An 8111-nucleotide genomic window follows, 5' to 3' on the forward strand; every position below is an offset into this window, starting at 1 on the left:
AAAAATTGGAAAAAAGGAAGTCTTCTGAATATGCAATAAAAAAAAACCCACAATCCTAAATCAATCATATAATGATTTTTATGTGTTTCTGGCAGCATTCACTCATTCTACCTTTTTGGGTAAAAAGTTGTGAGAAGGAAACAATTTAAGAATAACCAAGTTCTAAAATAGGCTCTCATATCAAGCTTTATGAAGGAGATCTTCATGGGTAGGATTGGGTCTCTTAGTAAGCTGACCTTTTTTGGACTGCAGGGATTTCCTCTCAGCACTCTGAGAATGAGAACTGGCATTCAGCTGGCAGCACATACTCTAAGAGAACTAATTTATTAACTCAGTTTCTAGTCACATGTTGCAGGCAACTCTGAATTTCTCCATAGATAACTAGTAAAAATTGTATCAAAATGACAAACTATATGTTCATTTATTTAAAGATTTCTGAGATGGACTATCATTCCTGTGATCTGAAACAAGTATAGGTACCTTGGAACCTGCATAGATTTTTGCACCAGCATTAGGAATAAAACTTCTAACTGGGGAGGCCCTAATGCCGCTTTGGCATCAATTTGTTCCAAGGTGCATTCATATGACACTCTGACAAGTAGGAAACAGAAGCAACTTACTTTTAGGGCAAGATTCTCTGTCTTGCCACATAACAGTAGATGACATCAGAAGACATGCCACGACACCAGGCTTCAACATAGGATCTTGCAAAAATCATATCTCTAATTACAGAAGCCTGACTGTGACAACCACAATTGAGAAAAACTTTCCCTATGACCATAAAGAAAGACCTTGGGATTGGACTATTAGTATGCCCAGAACCTAAAAAGTATCTCAGTTTAATTTATTAGAGAAGTTCAGGGGCATCTGACAAATGCCTAAGCTAGGATAAAGAGGGAGCGAGAGCTGGGCTTAAGACCATCTAATTGTCTCTTCCAACTGTCAACAACACTCTTCCTGTTCCTTCAAATGTCTCTTACAACTTCCAACAATAGGTAGGGTTTAATAGACTCAGCAGCCAATCATAATTAGGGTCTTATTTAAAGGGGTGGTGTCTTATTTAAAGGAGTGGACTCTTTTTATGCCTGGCAGATGCTGAACTGAAATATTTGAGATAGGGTCACCCTGTTTTTTAGGTCAAGGGTATTTCCTTTAAATTTTCCCCAAGATTTGCTGCACCTGTGCAGAAAAAAACAACCACACAACAACAAACAAAAAACACCCTGGAACCCTCTTTTTAAAAAAAAATATTTGTATCTTCTAGATAGGGGCTTCCACATTTTTCATAGAACCTTGGGAAATGAATTATTTAATTTTACCTCATATTTCTACATTTTTTTCTACAAATTGAGAAAAAAATAGAGGATGGGTGTCAGGGACCAAGTGGTCTCAGGTGCATCGAGGGAGATAAAAAAAAATGTCAGAACTAAATACCCAAGCCAAATTCAATGACAATAGAATCAAGAGACCCAAATTATAACAATCTATACTTAAAATGAACCTGTTACAGTGGCAATTTAGGGGGTTAAAGATGGAGTTAGGGGATACATGCTGGGAACTTTGGTGGAGGGAGGTCAACAATGCTAGTGAGAATGGACCCAATTCACTGTCACTGTATGCCTGAAATCCAACTATGAAGGACTTGTAATTCACAATGGTCTCAATAAAATATTTTTTTAAAAAATAATTGTGATGGTAGAATTACATTTCCATTTTTTCCATACTGAAAACAAAACATGGAAAATGGTAAAAAAAATTACCATACTTACCTGGCAGGGGCGATTCCATGATCACGAAGGTTTCCCCAGGGTGAGGCTCGCCCATTGCACTCTGGGCGTGCTGACCCCTGCGATTTCCCCAAATGTGGGAAACTCGACTGCGTAATTTATGGTAGTGGGGGACTGCGTGCGCGCTCTCCCCTGAAAAATAAAAAAAAAAATAAAAAAAATTTACCAATACTACTTTCCTGTTTATATCCTACTTAGGATAATTTGATAATTATTGATAATTTGATAATTTCTATTTGTACTACAACTTCTTACCTGCTTAGTCTAAAATTTTTATTCTGATCAAATTTTCAAGCATTTCTACATTTTCTTGTCTAGTCATTAAATGCAAACTTAAACACCCATGTAAGAAAAAAAGAAATCATATTAATAGTATATATCTTAAAAATATAACACAAGAGGCAAATGCAAATTAAAAGTGTATATATGTATTTTGTTGTTAAAGCCATCATATTAGTCAGAAGAGATATATTTAAAGTATGGAAATATATTTTTCCCATATGATATTTCTACAGGAACCAAACTTTCTCAAATTTATGCATTTAGCATTGCATTTGAGATATACAGAAATGACTCCACAAAATTAGTCTATAGGCAAAGTATTGACATAACGCAGAATAGATTTCATAATATCTACTTGGCGAAGGAGCTTTTCTTCTTAGAGACTTTACTCATCTGTCTTCTGGAAGTCAAACTGCTTGTAGTAACATTAAACATGGCAGAAAAACACATGAAAACTGAATAGAATATATGTTTAGAAGAGTTCATTAGGTATCCAGGAACTTCTGCAGAAATTGTGTTGAGCATAGACCAGTGAAACTTTCTTCTAAAGGGATTACATATTCCAAATATATTCTTTATTGAAATGAGAGAGAGGAGATAGAGAAAGAGAAAGGCAGAGACAGAGAAAGAGAATAAGAAGCAGAGGGAGATAAAGAGAATGTTTGAATGTTTGACTCTTACCCTGTGAAAGGGAAATTTTATTTTACTTTTAGGAAGTCAAAAAATAAAATGACTTTTCTTCCATCAACAAATATCATTGCAGCAATAATAAACATTTATTTTTAAATATCCTAATTCTGATTCCCAGTCCAGAAGAAAATTTTGTGGATTTATAAACCCCATGTCATTTTGCCTGTTTTCCTTTGATTTTTGAATAGTGGTTTTTTTTTTTTTTTTTTTTTTTTTTTTTGCTAGCTGGAACTTTCACTGAAACACTCAGTTCTGAAAACAAAACAGGTGAGGAAATGATTAACCAAAAAAGCTTATTAAGTAATAATAATGTTCTCATGTAATAACACCTTAGTATATGTTTTTAGTTTGGGGCATACAATATTTCAACATCAATCATATAACCAGGGTTTACTTCTAAAAGTGTCCCCACATTACATACCCCCCAGCCTCAATCCACCACATCAGCCACTGTGCCAGGCACATTACAAAATTTTGTGGTTGCAGATTGGATATCATGTTTTAATCATTGTTGAGATTGGCTTTGGATTTATAGCTATACCACTCTCTCATATCAACCCTACAACTATAACTAAAGTTTCAACTTAAAGTTAAACCCTTATACCCCTTTATTTTATTTTTCATCTTCTTTCTTCCTTTGATATATGTTCTTTTTTATTCTTTTCTCTAAACTCTGGAATCAAGGGTGATCTAGGTGTTTACCCATTACAGTTTCTCATGAAATTATTCTATGTATGATAAATAAGTAAGCTAATCATATTTGTCTTTCTTCTATTGAAATAACTTTACATAACATCCAGTTCCAACCAGGATGCAGCAGATTTCATGATGACATTGTTCCTTGCTGTTGCGTAGTATATCACATTTTTATGATCCATTTCTCAATGGATTTTTTGCCTAATAAACAATATATTGATTATAGATTAATTTTAACTATTGTACTAATTATATCAGTGAATAATTATTTATGATTAATATTTTATATTCTTGGAATTGATGCCCTAAATGGAATGGCTAGGTCACATCACAATAAAATTTTAAAATTGTATACTCTCCATGCTGTTTTTCACAGGGATTGAACCAAACAACATCCTCATCACCAGTAGATAAGAGTTTTTCTTTTTCACCATGTCCCAGACAGCACAATTGTTCCTACTAATTTTATTATGTGCCATTATCACTGGTTGAGATGATATTCTCCTTGTCATATTGATTTGCATTTCCCTAATAAGTGATGCTGAGAACTTTCTTCATGTGCCTATTGGACAGGAAATAACATTTTTATCTCTTTGCAGTGACTTGATTCAAAGAAATGAGAAGTTGGAGACTTTTTTGGGGGAGGGGCACACCCAGTGATGTTCAGGGTTTACTCCTGGCTATGTGCTCAGAAATCACCCCTAGATTTGGGGAACCATATGGGATGCTGGGGATCGAACTGAGGTGCATCCTAGGTCAACGACATGCAAGGCAAATACCCTACCACTTTGCTATTGCTCTGGCCCCAGAAGTTGGAGACTTTTAAGCATCATTTCAGGGAAAATAATACATATTTTTGTATTCTCATTATGATTTTATTCATCCTGTCTAACACACCTGAAGCTAGTACAACCACCATTCTTAGGAGAAGTCATGACTCCCTAGATATCATTGAGTGGAGAGTGGAGATCTCCTTTGAGGCTTCTTTAAATTTTTTGAAATAATTTTCTGAAAATTTAAAAAGAGGATTAGGGCAGAAGATGGTCTATAACATGCTTGCTTTAGTGATAGCAGTGCCACACCATCATTATATCTTTCAACAACTTATACATATTTTTATTGTTATCTACCTTCTTATCCATTACACTAAGTGTTGACAATATATGATCATCAACATGTCAACATACTACTCTGTTCCCTTTTTCCATCTGCAAAATATGAATAAATGTAGTTTCTTCCTCAAAGGTTTGTTGTAAAAATTTAATCAAAATATAATATGAATGTGTATATAACTTTGAAAGATACTCTAACAATATTGGTATTTTATATTATCATGTATTCGTTATTATTTTGAGATATATGATTATTTTAGACTAGTTTTTATTTTGGGGGTTTTACAACCAGTAATGCTTAGCACGTACTTTTGACTCTGTGCACAAGAATCACTCATAGTGATGATTAGGGGACGATATGAGGAGTTAGAAATCAAGCCTGTGTTGGCAGCATGCAACATAAACACTCTGCCCACTGTACTATCACTCTGGCCCTAAAAACACAATTCCTTCCTTCCTTCCTTCCTTCCTTCCTTCCTTCCTTCCTTCCTTCCTTCCTTCCTTCCTTCCTTTCTTCTCCTCTTCCTTTTCTTCTTCTTCTTCTTCTTCTTCTTCTTCTTCTTCTTCTTCTTCTTCTTCTTCTTCTTCTTCTTCTTCTTCTTCTTCTTCTTCTTCTTCTTCTTCTTCTTCAGCTTTTTGTGCTACACCCTGTGATGCTCAGGTACTACTCCTGGTTATGTGCTCAGAAATTGCTTTTGGCTTGGGGGACCATATAGAATTCCGGGGATCGAACCAAGGTCCGCCCTGGGTTGGCTGTGTGCAAGGCAAATGCCCTATCACTGTGCTATTGCTCTGGCCCCAAAACACAACTTCTTGATCAAATTTAATCATGTTACATAAATTATATTTGAACCCTGAATATATTGAATATTCATTTGTTTAGCCAGTTTTTCTTATTCTATTCAGGTTGAAGATACATTAGAAATCAATTTATCTAGTTTACAGGGGGTAATCAAGTTCTTACCCCATTTCAAGCCCTATGCCAAAACTTAGAAATAAGTACATAGCAAAGTAAGAATTATTAATGATTTTACTCTTTTCTTCATTCATTGTTAGAAGTCTAGGTTTGTGTTCAAAGTGGAACACTGACCTACCTCAGTGGTTATTATGACAGATCCATGTCAAAAGTGCTCACATCCAGAAACTGAATGTATTATTTACTGGAAGAATTATTGAACAGGTAACTCTGGTTTTTAGATGCAATAAGACCAGAAAGGTACATGCTGTATTATTCCTATTTGGGATCATGTATAAATATTGTTTGCATATTTGATAGACTATCAGATCAAGTTGGGCTTGTGCATCTAAAGATATGGTCAAGTTCAAGGTGGCCTAACTGTATGGGCTCAGACATGCAGGAAAATTTATTTTAGGCAGAAGTCAAACATCTAGGCCATGAAAGAGACTGAGCAGAGGAATCTCACCCATGTAAATGAGGAGAAGGCCAGACACTTAAAAAAGTTAAAACTTGGCGAACCATTAGGGTACAGTTCAAGAAAGGCTCAGTACCAAAATTTCATATGAGGATAGAATACATTGGATAGAAAATAGTGTAGACCAAGACCAATCCATCATATACTAGATGACAAGGGAAAAAACTTAGAAAGTTGTATAATGGGAGGATTATTGGAAATTACTTAGGACACCAAAAGACGCTGTAGCTTCAAATTGCTTATAATTTAGAATTTATACAAAATACTAGTGAAGTGACATTACTTAAAACTGTATTTTGCATACCATACTCTTAATAAATGTTTAGATACATTATCTTGATGTAATAGATTAAGAAATACATTGCACAAATACTAATGGTCAAGAGAGAATGGACATAGATGCTACAGCAAGTAATCAGCTCACTTTGCATGTGAAAAACCACATGTGAATAACATTTCCAGGAGTGATCTGTAACAGAAAGCCAGGAGTAAGTCCTTAGCACAGGTAGATGTGATCCCCAGTACAGAAAAATATAGAAATATCCTTATCATCTTAATTGTTTCTATACAGCTATTTCAATTTTAAAATTACTCAATGGTTATTCTGTAAAGTAAAAAATTACACAGTAGAGTCATTTCAAAAGTGTTAAATGTGCTACTCTCTTTTGCAATATTGTCTGAATTCATGTTGTGTTAGTATTTTTTATGATTTTTGAAAAAATATTTAGGGCTTCTGAATGATACTAGTTTAAAAAAAGAGTATTAACAAGCTTTATATAAACTGCATTTGAACTTTTGCTTTCAACTGCTACCTTATGATTTCATTATTTTGTTCACTGCCTAGCAGACACCTCTCTGGAGACTTACACATTCCTGCTTTACTCATATATTTTGCATGGAGATGACCTGTTATTATTATGTTCTATTAAAATTAGTTATTAATTATTAGTTAATGTATCCTGTCATTTAGCTCTTTCTAGTTTACAGTTTTGATGACAAAAAGAGAATATTGCTCTATACCATATCTCAAAATGATACATCCAAGATACCGTTTAAACTTTTTTTGAAGAATTAAAAAAAAGAAGAATTTTTTAATAACCCTGCAGTTATTTTAGAATTGATGGACTATGTTATGGGCAGAAAATGTTAAATGTCATTTTGACATATTGGCATTTTGTGTATTTGTGTATCTTTATCTCTGCCCATGTGGAATAGAAGTAGTTTCAGTTTTAGGGTCTCTCTAGGGAATTAAAGGACCAATATTGACTTAGGACCATGAAATCAAGGACACTATTTACAAACACAGCATCTTGTCTGGAGGTGATATTGCTTGATAATAAAAATAATCCTAACTTTTGGCCAGGGCTGTTTGTCTTTTATCAAAAGACTACTGTCCAAAGCTTTTACAGTTCATAAGTTGAGGAAATAGCTAATATTCATTATTTGCTATTATATTCTATTACATAACACATTCACTTTGCAGACACTGAAATTGTTCAGCTTTGACCCAATGCTAAAACTGGGTGGGGGGCATATTTCATTGTAAAAGGACTTTAAAAGTCAACAAATGAATTTGCTTTCCTCTTCCAGCTGTGCAATCCCCTTTTCCACTACCCCACTCGGCGGCACTTCAGCTTTGAGCTGTAATTAAGGGCATGCTTTTATAATAAAAGTAATCTTTTCCTGGTGCTTCCACAGCTGCATATTCTGACCCAGATTTCCATTATGATTCACGACTGTCACATGTGCTGGAAATAGGCTTCACTTCCCTCTGCCCTCCTCCAGCTGCTGAACATCCTCACCCCTGGCTTTAGGTCCAACTTATTGCAGAGCTGGAGCAATTATTGTGTGAGCTCTTCTTTGAAATTCCTGTGTGTTTTGTTTACAGAAGATGTCTTTCAAGTATTAAATAATGACAACCAGGGGAAAAGCCACCTTCTTTTTAACATTGACCACAAGTACAACTGGCCACTGCAATTCATTGGACGTAGAATTAATGTTTTTAAAGTAAAAGAACATCTGGGGTAAAAATAACTGAAAATACACAACTAAGAAGTGTGAAGGTGTGAGAGTGATAAGTAGTGGTTAGGGTGTTTTTTTCCTTGCTTGCA

At 34.7% G+C, this 8111-nt stretch overlaps 1 non-coding gene across 1 annotated transcript; it reads left to right on the forward strand.

Annotated features, from left to right (window-relative positions):
* The first annotated feature begins 1761 nt into the window (after positions 1 to 1761).
* LOC126002606 (U1 spliceosomal RNA) lies at positions 1762 to 1922 on the forward strand. The gene has a single exon (XR_007493290.1). It is a non-coding gene; the product is annotated as a U1 spliceosomal RNA (small nuclear RNA).
* The last annotated feature ends 6189 nt before the right edge of the window (positions 1923 to 8111 follow it).

The sequence above is a fragment of the Suncus etruscus genome, chromosome 2 (genome assembly GCF_024139225.1).
Source record: "Suncus etruscus isolate mSunEtr1 chromosome 2, mSunEtr1.pri.cur, whole genome shotgun sequence".
NCBI lineage: Eukaryota > Metazoa > Chordata > Mammalia > Eulipotyphla > Soricidae > Suncus > Suncus etruscus.